This window comes from Cnephaeus nilssonii, assembly GCF_951640355.1.
Source record: "Cnephaeus nilssonii genome assembly, chromosome: 4".
Classification (NCBI taxonomy): domain Eukaryota; kingdom Metazoa; phylum Chordata; class Mammalia; order Chiroptera; family Vespertilionidae; genus Cnephaeus; species Cnephaeus nilssonii.
This window is the reverse complement of record NC_137075.1, coordinates 109,794,595-109,809,249: the sequence shown is the minus strand read 5'-3', so window position 1 is coordinate 109,809,249 and position 14,655 is coordinate 109,794,595.

Genomic DNA, 14,655 nt, shown 5'->3' with positions numbered 1-14,655 from the left:
CTCTAAACAGGTTGGGTTCCCCGCCCCACACACACACCAAATCCCTGACTGTTTCACAGGGCGTGGCTGTGGGCGTGGGCTGAGAGCGAGGGTCCCTTGTCTGCTAGTGACAGCTGAGCCCAGTGGAGAGCACCCTTTCCGGTGTGGAGTGGACCAGTCAGTGGCACTCAGTCAGAAAGGAGGAAGAAATGGCCCACCTTTCTCTGACCTCAGGGGAGCCTGCACATGTGGGCCTCTCCTCCCCTCTGTGCACTGCAGAGAGCGTCAGTGAGTGCAAGCTGAGTCCTGGGGAGGCACCAACACCCTCTTCTCCACAGGCCTGTGGGGCTGGAAACCTCCCTCCTCTGTGTCTTCATAGTTTTCCCAGAAATGCCATTGTACAATGTCATGTAAAACAGATGAAAGTATAACTTTACCTGAACACTTTAAAATTAGAAATTTCTTCCATGTAACACAGAAACATCATGTCAGATTTAAAAGTCAAAATTCCCACAAACTGGTGGACCTGGATGTTTGTGGTGGACAGACATGTTCAGAGCTGAAGTTGGGACACAAGTGGTCCCTTATTGATGGAAAGTGTCTTCTGTGATGTGTGATGTGGCATAGCTGGGAAGATAGACCAGGGAACCGGGCCCCTGGAGCTCAGGTTCTAGGTCCAAGTAGGTGAGAACTCTAACAGCAGGCGACAATGGGTCCTGCTGGGGGGGGTGGTGAACATGGTGAGGAGGGTCCCCATCACTGCCCATATGTCATCTTCCACCAGCAGTGTTACCTCCTCCTCTGGGGTCTGCAGTGAGAAAGCAGAAAATTAGAGCCTCAGAGAAAGAGCAAGAGCCCTCCATGGAGGCAGATGAGAGCTTGAGAGGAAATCCCTGTGACCAACAGGAAGGCCCTTCCCTCTCCACCTCCCTCTGCCCCTGCTTCTGGGGCTGCTCTCTGCGCTGTGGGTCCTTCAAGCCCCCTGGTGTCCTGATCGCCCCCTGCTGCCCAGCCCTGCTCTCTCCCTCAGGGAGGTTAGTGTTTGGGCTCCACTGACTTCCCGTCACTGTCTGGCACAGTAATACAGGGGCATGTCCTTGTCTCTCAGGCTGTTCAGAGTTAAGTAAACTTGGCTCTTGGACATGTCCCTAGTGATGCTGAGGGGGGATTTTAGTGTTGGATTATAGTCTGTACCTCCACCAGACCACATAACCCTGACCTACTCCAGCCCCTTCCCTGCATCCTGGCTGGTCCAGTGTACACCATAGCTTCTCAGAGAGAATCCAGAGACAGTGCAGGTGAGGGAAAGGGTCTGCGAGGGCTTCACCAGTTCTGGGCCTGACTCCTGCAGGTGCACCTGGGACAGGACACCTGGGGACAAGGAGCATCAGTCCTGTCAGTCACATACAGCCATCCCACAACCCCTGCCTGACCCCTGAGACCCTCACCCTGGGGGGCTGTCAGCAGGCACAGGAGAAGACCCAGCAGTCAGTCTCATCTTCTTCTAGACCATAGTTCTGCCTTCCAGAGACCTCAGCCCTATGTGAGGAGAGAGCTGTGAGCCTGCACAGCCCAGGGGAGGATGTACCCTGGAGCTTGAAGGGAAATTTGCATGTGGGGCAGCCTTTTCCTTATAAGTAGAAGTCCTGAGGTCAGTGTTCCCTGGTCATTTGGGGCATCTCTTCCCTTGACGTCACTTACCAGCTAAGTAAGGATCAGGGGCCACCTGGGTCATGAAGCACATTGGAATTAGTTCAAGGACAACCTCACCTGAGCGAAGAAGAAATGTTTGACTAGATGAGTAGGTTCCATTGGTAAATTCTCATTCATCTTTCAAACAAATTTAATAGGGATTAGCATTTGTTTAGCTTCTGAAATTCAACAATTACATAATCTACAAGTACCAAAAGTTTATCATTGTCATTTCATACAGTAAATATGTTCACGTTGGTGTAAAATATTTTTAAAAGCACAGCCATTTTTTCATCACATTGTCTTCATTTATGAGGTTACTTTGATGTGAATAACTGCTTTCCAAGCACAAGAAAAAGGGATACCTTTGATTCTTGATGTTGGAACCTTTTTATTGTGTTATAACACACTGTGCAAACCCTTCCCTTAATCAAGCCATGGCTTACTGCAGAAACCCCAAACTAATCATGTCAGAAATGATCATGTTTTAAACTGGAGAAAATATTAGAAATAAAAACAGTGATTATGCATGTGTATCATTGAGAATCTTTCATATGTTGAAGTGATATGGCAGCCTGTTAAGTGACCTGATTTCTCAGTCTAGTGTTATCAGTGATGTTGGGGTTCAGAGTGAGGGAAATTGGGGACTTCCTAGTATACATTTTCTCAGAGGAAAGGGAACTTCAACTCTGACAGGTATCTGTCACTCCCAGGCTCCCTCTGCCCTGTTCCTGAGTATGCTCACTGTGGTCAGAGGGTGCTGGGCTCTCCCCATAACATACCACAGCCTTAATGAGCAATGCACACATTCTCCATCAGGCACAGGATTCAGAAAATATTCTATTGCTAAGTTGTCACTTAATTTCCTTGATGGAATATTTGGTGGAATAAATATTTTACTTTTATTAAAGTTCAGTTCATCAGTATTTTCTTTGATGGGACCTGTTTTGGGTAATTTTACAAAGAATTAACCAGAAAATGCTGGGCCTCCACTGCACATGTGGATTGGCTACAGCAGCCACAGGGACTGGAGCAGGTTCTGGTAGGAAAGGGGAGCGCTGCTGGGAAACTAACCCATAAATGTGGACGTGATTGTGGACCTGGATGATGGGAGGAAGCTGGACTTGATTTCAGTCACATGACAGAAATGTGCCTGATGTTCATGGCCAGAGAGTTACTGGACATGTGGGTTTAAAGCCTCCTCTAGTGAAGGCCCAGAAGGAAGTACAGGGCCTCATAGAGACAGCTGGCATCATCGTAGGAAATACCTGAATAATGATGAGCAGGAGTTGATTGAAGTAGAAACATTAAAGATCATGCAGGCAGGGATCAAGGGAAATAAGGAACCTGTCCGTGCACACCGGTGGGAAGGGGACCCCTGATTCCTACATGCACATTCTCATAGTGTCTCTGTTCTAGAAGGTGACACTTGCCAGGTCCAGGGTATTCCCACTTGGACACCTTTGGGGTCATTACTCACAAGATCTCACCATAAATCACTGAAGTTTCATAATTCATTGGGGTCCCATTTATGAAACCTCTCCACACTCACTGGGAAGAGTGGACATTCCTCACTGGAGGCGCCAAGGTGACGGTGTGTCTGTATGCGGAGCCTTCATTCCATTAGACCAGGGCTCCTGTCTCAGTCCATCATCTTCATTATAATCATCATGAACATCATCATCATCACCACAATTTGCTTACTTATAATCATTCTTCTCATTTTCTATGGACATGGTGGTTGTTCACACACAATGACTTCTTATAAGTAAACAAAGCAGGCAACTCCTCTTCAGATGCCATTAGGGATTGAGATCCCAATGGCCTATCCGTAAGTTGACAAAAGCTTTGAAAAAGCCTATGACAGATTGGTGGGAAAAGACAGGTACCCACTAAGACATTGGGCAAAGCGTTCTTTCCAGTTCTATTATTACCACCACCACCACCACCATTTGTCAACATCATCATCACCATCTTCATTTGCTTATTTATATTTAATCTTCTTGTTTACTTTAGATATGGTTTTTGTACACACATAAGGACCTTTTTTTTCATTTTTTGCTCATTTTGTATAGTTGTATGTAAAATGGGAGGCCATGGTCAATTTACTTTTTTGTTTGACTTCTAACAACTGATGGCTCATGGCTGCCTCTTCTCCATCTGCCCCACACATGCGAAATCAAATAAGAAGTCATAGTTTTCTGTTTGGATGTTATTGTAATATTGAAACCACACAAGTCCCTGGAAGCAGAATTCCTCCCTCTCTCCCACCATCTCGCCAAAATAAAAGCCCAGCGCCTGTCCCCTTCCCAGTCTCCATCAAAGCAGATTGGACTTGCTGAGTGATGTTTTCTTTGCTTCTCAGGGATTTCAATCATGAGCAGAATAAACACCCTACGTCCCCTTGGCGTGTGTGTCATGAACATCTACACCAGCTGTTGTGCCACTGCTTCTGCATGGTGTCAACTACTCTTGTAGCCGTGAGCATGACGACAAGACAAGGACTCTTACCCTGTGGTTCTCTCTTCTGTAGCTTTGGGTTTACACACATGTGGTGCCCACAGTCCAGCATGCAGGTGAGCTGCACTGTTGAGTCACTAGAGCCTCTTGTTGGATTCAGGTGACGTGGGTCAGAAGATTTGATGATTAAAACTCGTTATAGCACAAGTGTGTGTGAAAGAGATTCACTACCTTCTCTTCACATGAGAAAGTTGTCTCTCTTTACAACAGACTTTTGTAAATCAGAGACGTAAGCGACGAATCAGGAATCCAGAGCTTCCCTGAGGGAAACTGTGACATGAGGAAGAAACCACACAGGAAACAGCCCAAACCTCCAACTGCACCTGCTGCTGAGATGGTCCTTGTGTTCAGGGACCCTGAGCGCCCCCTGGTGGTCAGAGTTCCTCCTGCAGGGAGGTGTGTGTCTGGGCTCACACTGACTTCCCCTCACTGTGTATCTAGCACAGTAATACAAGGCCTTGTCCTTGGCTCTCAGGCTGTTCATTTACAGATACAGCGTATCCTTGGCATTGTCTCTAGTGATGATGAATTGGCCCCTTCAGAGTCTGCATAGTATGTGCTGCTGTAGAATTAGTAATGCGTGAGACCTATTCCAGCCCCTTCCCTGGGGACTGGCTGACCCAGCTCATCCAATGTTTACTAAAGGTGATCCAGAGGCTGCACAGGAGAGTCTCAGAGACACCCCAGGCTGCATCAAGCTTCACCCAGATTCCACCAGCAGCACCCCACACTGAACACCTGCAAACACAGAGACGTCCTGGTCAGGAAACTCTCACCTGTCTACTGTTTCTCTCACTCATGTACACTCACATACTCAGTGTCTCTTGTTCTCCATAAATTACTTCTGAAAAGAGCCACAAAGAAAACCCATCTGAGTCCCAACCCCATGGTGAGTGGTCTGTGTTCAATCCCGATCAGAGAATGGGAACATCTGGGGATCCCAGGGCTGGGCTTCTGCCCCAGAGTTGCTGGGTTGGAGCTGGGCTGGTTTTTATGAGCAGAGAGGGCTCCATTTGCATGACCTCCTACCATATAAAGCAATCTGGGGTTTGGCTCTGACATAAAGGACACTGTCCCAGAGTGTGACATGTCCATGGTGCATGTATGTTAAGAATTACTTTCACATCCTGGCCTGTGCCCTTCCCACTGGACCCACCTGCTACAGGAGACCTGTACAAAGACCCAGGGGAGAAATTTGTCTTAAAAAGAAAAAGAGAAGTTTCAAAATGAGAGATGCCTTTGACAGTCACCTGTAATGACAACCAAGAGAAATCAACCCTCACCACTTGAGAAAGAAGTAAAGGAGAAGGAGGTTCATGTTCAGGAGACAGGAAGTTCCCTCTTACACTATTTGCCCTACAGTGTGATCAGAGGACAAACAAAGACCCAATTGTGACTATAGAGTCCATGGACCAAGTATTGGGGGGAAGTACAGCATCTGTTTGGGTCCCTGGTAACCAGAAGCATGAACTAAGAGACGCAGAAAGAACGCCTGAGTCCTATTCCTTCAGGGCAGTTTGGTGCTGGAAGTGTAGCAGCTGCACAGACTCTTTTTTGGTGTTAGTGCTCTACTCTCTGTTGTAGATCCAGTTTCATACATTGGGACATAGAAGAACCTCCGTCATGACCAGGTGTGTTGAGGGGAAGATGTCGGAAATGGTTTAGGAATAATTAAGTTTAGGTGATGAAAATCTTGTTATTGGAGGGCTGATGTTTGCATGTGATCCTTGTGACCACTGTCCCTACATTATGGGGGTAACCTGGAACCTGCACCTCACCCAGTGCCACATTAGGTGGGGGGGAGGTCTCTGGGAACATGATGGGGGATTGACCAAGACCCAGGACACACATGTCCCGGGTTCTTGTTTCATTGGGTTGTCATCTCCTTGTTGTGTGGCCAGTTCATGTTTTCTTCCCTCACTTTCCTCTGAAACAGCCCACATGTTTCCTAGAGCCATGAAGACACTCTGTTGAGAGGGAGCAGGGGCAGCAGCCATTTGTGTGTTGGTTTTGTATCTTACATCTTTCCTGAATTCTAGTTCTATTAGCTTCTCATGCAGTTTTTAGGGTTTTCTATGTACAACATCCTGTCATCTGCTTACAGATAAGGAGAAACATTTTAACTCGTTTCTTTCTGATTTGGACATTTGAAATTTCCTTTTCTTGCCTAATTATTCTGACAAGGACTTCTTGTTTTAATGAATAGAAGTAGTCACAGGGGAGCCCTTATCTTGAACATAGAAAAGAAAAGAAAAGCTTTGAAATATTCTCTTTGTAGTGTGATGTCACTTGTTGGCTTTTCAAATGTGGCCTTTAGTATATTGAAGTCCATGACCTCTACACCTAATCTGCTAAGAATTTTAATTCTGAAACGATTCTCACTTTTAAAGGCTTTATTCTGCATATATTTATATGATGGTGTACTTTATCCTTCATTCTGTGGATGACTCATAGCACAGTTGCTGTTTTACATACGTTGAACCATCCTTGCATGCTAGGACTGTTTCCCACTTGATCGCGATAAATGACCCTTTCAGGTGCTGTTAAGTTTCCTAGTATATTGTTGAGGGGGTTTGCATGTATGTTCATCAAGGATATTGACCTGTCATTTTTGTTTGTTTTTTCTTGACTTTGATATGAGTGTAATGGTTACCTCAATAAATCTGTTTGGAAGTGTTGTCTCCTTCTTTAATTCTTGAAAGAGTTCGAGAAGAGTTGGTTAAAAAGTGATCAATTCTTACTTGAAATTCTGGTAGAATTCACCCTTGAGTTCATTTGGTCCTTGGCTTTTATTTGGTAGAAGGTTTTCACTATTAATTCAATTACATTTTAAAATTTGTAGCAATCTAGCAAAGTTGGAATCAAATTCCTAATTTGAGCTCCTACTAAGTGGACTGAGAAATACCACTTGTTGATCTACAGAGGGTGTGGCCAGTGTTGAAATAATAGTTGCTTGCAGACCACATATTTATTTCATAAAGCATCCAAGAGAATTAAATACAACCATGTTATCTTATATAGAATACATAAAGTACAGTGTGTAACAATATGAACGGTTTTATCACTGTTCATGTGTGAAGGCATTTCTTTTCCAGAAATGAGTGTGTGACTCTGTGTATGAGTGACTGTGTCTGTGTGTGACTGTGTTTGTAACTCTGTGTGTCTGTGTGTCTTATTGTTTGTGACTCTGTGTGTGACTGTATGTGTGACTGTGTATGTGTGTGTGTGTGTGTGTGTGTGTGTGTGTGTGTGATTTTGTGTGCGTGACTATGTGTCTGTGTGACTCTGTGTTTCCTGTGGAAGTAGTAAGAGGATGGTATGGACGCAGGGGGTCCCATGGATGCTCCCGATGCACATCTCACCCCCAGTGAAGCTAGAAAACCTTGGATCCAGGAGGGAAGGTAGAGGAGGAGTTCAATGAGGCACATCCCAGCCCTCAGGTCACCTATCCCCGCCGTGGGGTCAGCACTGCTTCCTGATGGACAGCAGGGCCCTCGTGTGGATGGATGTGGGGCTCCCTGTGTTTGGTGCGCTGAGCTGACAGCTCTTCAGGGGTCAATGTGAACCCAGAGAGGATGGGTGAGGTCCGCAGCCCTGAGTGTACTCAGGCCTTTCAGCAGAGGGAGGGCCTGTGATCTCCTTGGAACCAGGAGGGGGAGGGCACATGGAGAGTCAGAAACTGAGGGAGCTGTGCCCCCTGAGGGAGGGATGCAGAGCTGTGCACACAGCCCAATCCCAGTGATCCAGCTGCGGAGTTTACACTCATCAGCAAAACGTTGAAAAGAGTGAAAAAAGCCACTTTTAGAATTTGTGAAGGAAAGTATACATCATGTCACCTGCACACAATGTCCCTTGCTCATTATTATCTGTAGTGAGAACATGAGAAAGAAGAACCGTCCCTGGAGGCAACTGAAAGCTTTAGAGGAAATCCCTGTGCCCAGTGGGAAGGCCCTTCCCTCTCCTCCTCCCTCTACTCCTTTTTCTGGAGCTGCTCTTTGGACTTAGTGAGATCATGAGCTCCCCCTTGCGTTCAGAGTGCCCCCTGCAGCCCAGCCCTGCTGTCTCCTAAGGGAGGTTTGTGTCTGGGCTCACACTGACTTCCCCTCACTGTGTCTCGCACAGTAATGCACTGCTGTGTCCTCGGTGGTCACGGAGTTCAGCAGCAGGGAGTACTGGTTCTTGGCTGTGTCTCTGGAGATGGAGGTTGGGCTCTTGATGAAGGGGATGTAGTAAGTGTTCCCACTACTACATATGCACCCCATCCACTCCAGCCCCTTCCCCACTGTCAGGAGCCAAGAGTCGGCCATAAATTCTAACCTTATTTCAGTAAAGCTAATGAAGCAGAATATCACGGAAGGCTGGCCTCAGGCACAGGCCCACTTCCTCATGCCTGAGGACAAAGCATTCCTTCCATAGCAGCCCTTCAACACCCATATCCTTTATCTATAGTCAGCACCCTTTATGAAGCCCACAGGACCCGCTCAGCCCCCCGCCCCTCCTAGGCACCTCCCCTACTAGAAACCACATATAAGGAACACTGTAAAAATAAAATTTCGAGGCTTGATCAGAAACCCGTTTGTCTTGCCTACATTCTTTGCGTCCCTTGTCAGTCTCTCATTCTCTTAGGTGCACTGCCTCGGTTCCCCTGTTAGAAGACCCCGCTGGCCGGGGCATTTCTGGCGCCCAACATGGGGCCCGAGGGTCGGCTCTCCGGGGAACATCTGCACATCGGTCCGGCCGGACACCCTCTTGAGTCGCCACCTCGCCGTGTGTGAAGACTCGTCCCTTGATCGCCGTGGAGCTGCCCGTCCGTGAGTATGATCGCAGTTGAGTTTTGCAGATGATCTTTTCAGACAAAGAACTAAGAGTGAATTCCTTGTGAGAACGAGTTTTTATGCCCTTTAATGAATTTCCTACACTTTGAGCTTCTTGTTTCAACCCCCAGTCTGCTAATAAGCACTCGTCTTGCCGATCCGGGAAGAGTTAAGGGTACCGCGATCTGGCTGAGCGAGAACTCTGAATCACCCTGAGGAGTATTTTGTTTCTGGTCGGTTCCTCGTCACGTCTCCTGCAAGCCCTGAGCTCGCTTTGTCTTAGTGGTCGCTAACCGGGCATGGGGCTTATACATCCCGACCTATGATACGCGAGCAGGGGCCCTTGGGCGAACGGAGATCGTTGACGAGACAACTGTCCTAGACACTACAGAAACTCAGGGCTGACCTGGTACTGGGTTTATACGTCCCAGAGGCTTACGTGGAGGGGGTGAATCGAGGAGCTCCCCCGTCAACATGGGCTCCTCTCTCAGTTCTCATGAGGTATTCCTCGATGGGCCCAAGGAGTCCCTCAGGACGCGAGGAGTAGGGGTATCCGCTTTCTCTTACTGGAACCTTATAAAAGATATAATAAAAACAGGAGAGACAGTCTTAAAAGACAGCTCCCGCCCGTCCTCAGCTTGCCCGTCAGTCATGGTAGATATACCAGATGACCCACCTCAAAAGAGTTTTAAAGAAAAAAACAAAAAAAAACCCATCCTACCCCCAGTACCGAAGTCCCCGGTATCTATCCCTCACTTAAAGATTTAAATAAAACACCCTTCGATGATAAACTCTCCCCGGAAGATCAGGAACAAGCTGCCCATTATCACAACGGTGAGAATCCCTGGGGTCTCACTGCTCCTGCTCTTCAAGAGCCTCCTAATAAAACTTACAAACCCCCACCATACAACCCCCCCCACCTTTTACTATCCTCCTCCTTTACCATACAACCCCCCCACCTTTTACTATCCTCCTCCTTTCCATGCTACAACTCCAAATCTACCCTTTAATTCTGACCCCATCAGACAAGCTAAAGTCTCTTACCCGAGACATATCCTCTTTAAAAGAAATCCTCCAACAAAAACGTGAACACCTCCAGCTTATTAAAGAAGTCCAAGCCCTCGAGGCAGAACTTATCACCCTCTCTACTAACCCAAACCCTTCCAAAACCGTCCCAAAAAACCCAAAATCAAAAACCACCCTCCACGCTTTTCCCGTCACCCGCAGTCAGGGTTCCCGCCCTACAGTCATTGAGGAAGAAGATAACTTACCAGAAGAAGGCTCTGACTCTCAAAATCAAAATCCAGACTCAGACAATGAAGCTTCAGACACTGAAGACCCCAACCCTAGCCAGAGTGACACATCTGAACAAAAATACCGCCACCTTAACCTTAAACATCTTAAAGATCTTAAAGCCGCGGTCAGTAACTATGGCCCTAAGGCCCCATTTACCATCGCCCTTCTCGAAAGCTTAAGTGACAAATGGCTCACACCTAATGACTGGCTATCCCTAGCTCCAGCCACGCTCTCAGGAGGTGATTATGTCCTTTGGCGCACAGACTTTGTTGAAAACTGCCGAGAAACAGCCCAACGCAATAATGAAAGTAAAAACTCCCGCTCGTGGACCAGAGACAAACTTCTTGGCCGACCCCCCTATGAAACCAATGAAGTCCAGGCCAAATTTCCCCCTGGTTTACTAGCCCAAATCCAAGTCGCCGGTCTTAAGGCTTGGTGCCGTCTCCCCCCCAAGGGCTCTGCCACTACCTCGCTAGCCAAAATTCGCCAAGGAGCTGATGAGCCTTACAGTGATTTTATCAGCCGCCTCACTGACGCCGCTGAGAGATTAGTGGGGGGAGGTGAGACGGAAAGTGCCTTCGTAAAGCATCTCGCTTATGAGAATGCTAATCCCATCTGTCAAGAGACAATAAGACCTCATCGGTGCGGCAATCTCTCTGATTATATTAAACTTTGCTCTGGTATAGGTACCTCCCATACTATCGGATTAGCTATAGGAGCGGCCCTAAAAAATTTTACCCAAGAAAAACAGCCAACTACACAACAAAAAACCTGCTTTAATTGCAAACAGCCAGGACACTTCTTAAAAGATTGCCCCAGTGGCAAACAACCACGGGCTCCTCCAAAAACGGTTTGCCCACGCTGCCGACGCGGTCTCCACTGGGCTAATGAATGCCACTCCAAAACGGATATCGAGGGTAAAACCCTTCTGCCAAGGCAGGGAAACTTCTTAAGGGGCCAGCCCCCGCCCCGAACCAGGCACCGAATCAAGGGGCTGTCAGGTTCGTCCCGCAACAGATCCTTCCCGCTCAGGCATCAGCTCCCTCTGCCGCGCCACCCCAGGAAGCGCAGGACTGGACCTCTGTTCCGCCTCCGATACAATATTAATACCAGATCAAGGCATTCAACTTATTCCCACTGAGGCTTTTGGACCCTTACCTCCAGAAACATTTGGTTTAATCTTAGGGCGTGGCAATTCCTCCTTGGCCGGCCTTCAGGTTACCCCAGGGGTCATTGACAATGATTACACGGGACAGATTACCATTCTAGCTTCAGCGCCCTCAAGGCCCATATCTATTTCCAAAGGACAAAGAATAGCTCAGCTTATCCTACTTCCCCTGAACTCCACCAATAAAAGTAATATTCAACAACCTAGGTTGGATTCTGCCTTCGGTTCCTCTGATATCTATTGGGTTCAACAGATTACCACTGAGAGGCCACTACTCACTCTTGAATTAGACGGAAAAATTTTTAAAGGTTTAGTAGATACAGGGGCAGACGCCACGGTAATATCGACCCGATACTGGCCCCCCAGTTGGCCCTGCGAAGCCTCTGTAACACATCTTAAAGGCATTGGCCAATCTACCAACCCAAAACAGAGCGCAAAAATCCTAACCTGGAAAGATACTGGGGGTAAAACTCAGGGCAAGTCCAACCTTATATTGTCCCAGGACTACCTGTTAACCTATGGGGACGAGACATTCCATCTCAATTAAAGCTCATTATGTGTAGCCCCAATGAAATTATTACCCAACAAATGCTTAACCAAGGCTTTTTACCAGGACAAGGACTAGGAAAAAATAATCAAGGCATCAAACAACCACTTTCTATAACACCCAGAAATGACTGATTAGGATTAGGAAACCAAAATTTTCCATGACGGTCATTGACTTTCCTGTACCCCTCGCAGATAAAATCAAATGGAAATCTGATTCCCCTGTGTGGGTAGATCAATGGCCATTAACTAACGAGAAACTTACAGCCGCCTCAAAGTTAGTACAGGAACAATTGGCCGCTGGGCATCTAGAACCTACAACCTCTCCATGGAATACTCAGCCTGTCCCCTTGCCCAGCCTTGATTACATCGCTGGCCGTAGTAAACGGGCTGTCCAATTCATTCCCTTACTCGTCGGTCTAGGAATCTCTGGAGCCGTAGCTTCTGGCACAGCAGGTCTAGGGGTGGCAATACACTCCTACACAAAACTCTCTAATCAATTAATTGACGATGTCCAAGCTCTTTCAGGGACCATTAGTGATCTTCAGGACCAAATTGATTCCTTAGCAGAAGTCGTATTACAAAATAGAAGAGGGTTAGATTTACTCACGGCAGAACAGGGAGGGATATGTTTGGCTCTACAGGAACGATGCTGCTTCTACGCTAACAAGTCTGGCATCATCCGAGACAAGATCAAGAAGCTACAAGAAGACCTCGTCAAGAGACGAAAAGAGCTATTTGAAAACCCGCTCTGGAGTGGACTTAATGGACTCCTCCCCTACCTCCTCCCCATCCTTGGTCCCCTTGTTGGTTTTCTCCTTATTCTTACATTTGGCCCTTGGGCATTTAGAAAAATAACCGACCTCGTAAAACAGCAAATAGATTCAGCTTTAGCAAAACCCATTCAGATTTATTATCAATGCCTGGAAATGGCCGATAGGTGGGACTCGGTTTACCAAGAGCGCGAAAACCTCCAGACCCAGACTCGCTCCTTCCCTACGGGGACAGCGTCTTAACCAGAGGGATGCTTACCTACGCTCTAGCCAGAGCCAGAGGTATGGGTATCGAACCGAGTGCAGAGCAAAGCATTGCAAGGGAAGGTCGGGACATTTTTCCAACCTCCTCTGGATTTCCCTGAGAGTATACCTGGTTTGCATAGAGGTTGACATCGATAAAAATAATGGCTCTGCCTCTCCTCCCCAAAAGATGTCAAGAGCCACACACGGTGGGTGTGCAAAGCCCACGGGAAGAACCAGGTCAATGTCTCCTTGGTCGATTAATGCCCACTCCCGTTTCTTAAACAGAAAGGGAGGAGATGTCAGGAGCCAAGAGTTGGTCAAAGGATTAACTCTGACCTTACTTCAGTAAGTTACTGAAACAGAAACTCACGGAAACTAGGCCCACTTCCTCTTGCCTTGAGGACAAAGCATTCCTTCTGTAGCCTCCCTTCAACCGCCACACCCTTTATCTATAGTCAGCACCCTTTACGACTTTAGCCGATTATCTAAGTCCACATGACCCGTTCAGCCCCCACCCCTCCTAGGCATCTCCCCTTCTAGAAACCACATATAAGGAACACTGTAAGAATAAAATTTCGAGGCTTGATCAGAAACCCTTTAGTCTTGCCTCCATTCTTTGCGTCCCTTGTCTGTCTCTCATTCTCTTAGGTGCGCTGCCTCGGTACCCCCTTTAGAAGACCCCGCTGGCCGGGGCATCTGCTTTTCCTTCTCCCAGCCTGAATCCCCACTCATTTGCTTTATTTATTTATTTATTTATTTATTTATTTTATTTTATTTTAATACATCTTTATTGTTCAGATTATTACATTTGTTACTCTTCCCCCCACCCCCCTTAGCTCCCCTCTACCTGGTTCCCACTCCACCCTCTGCCCTTACCTCCCCTCCCCACTGTCCTCCTCCATAAGTGTATACTTTTTGTTCAGTCTCTTCCCACACCCCCACTCCCCTTTTCCCCTGAGATTTGTCAGTCCACTCCCTTTCTATGCCCCTGATCTATTATATTCACCAGTTAATGCTGTTGATCAGATTTTTTATTCCCTTGGTTTTTAGATTTACTTGTTGATAGTTACGTATTTGTTGTTCATAATTTTTATCTTTTTCTTCTTCTTCCTCTTCTTAAAGAATACCTTTCAGCATTTCATATAATTCTGGTTTGGAAGTGATGAACTCCTTTAGCTTTTTCTTATCTGTGAAGCTCTTTATCTGGCCTTCAATTCTGAATGTTAGCTTTGCTGGGTAGAGTAATCTTGGTTGTAGGTTCTTGCTGTACATCACTTTGAATATTTCTTGCCATTCCCATCTGGCCTGCATAGTTTCTGTTGAGAAATCAGCTGACAATTGTATGGGTGCTCCCTTGTAGGTAACTAACTGGTTCTCTTGCTGCTTTTAAGATTCTCTCTTTGTCTTTTGCTCTTGGCATTTTAATTATGATGTGTGTTGGTGTGGTCCTCTTTGGATTCCTTTTGTTTGGGGTTCTGTGTGGTACCTGGACTTGTAAGTCTATTTCTTTCACTAGGTGGGGGAAGTTTTCTGTCACTATTTCTTCAAATAGGTTTTCAGTATCTTGCTCTCTCTCTTCTTTTGGCACCCCCATTATTCTTATGTTGGTACGCTTGAAGTT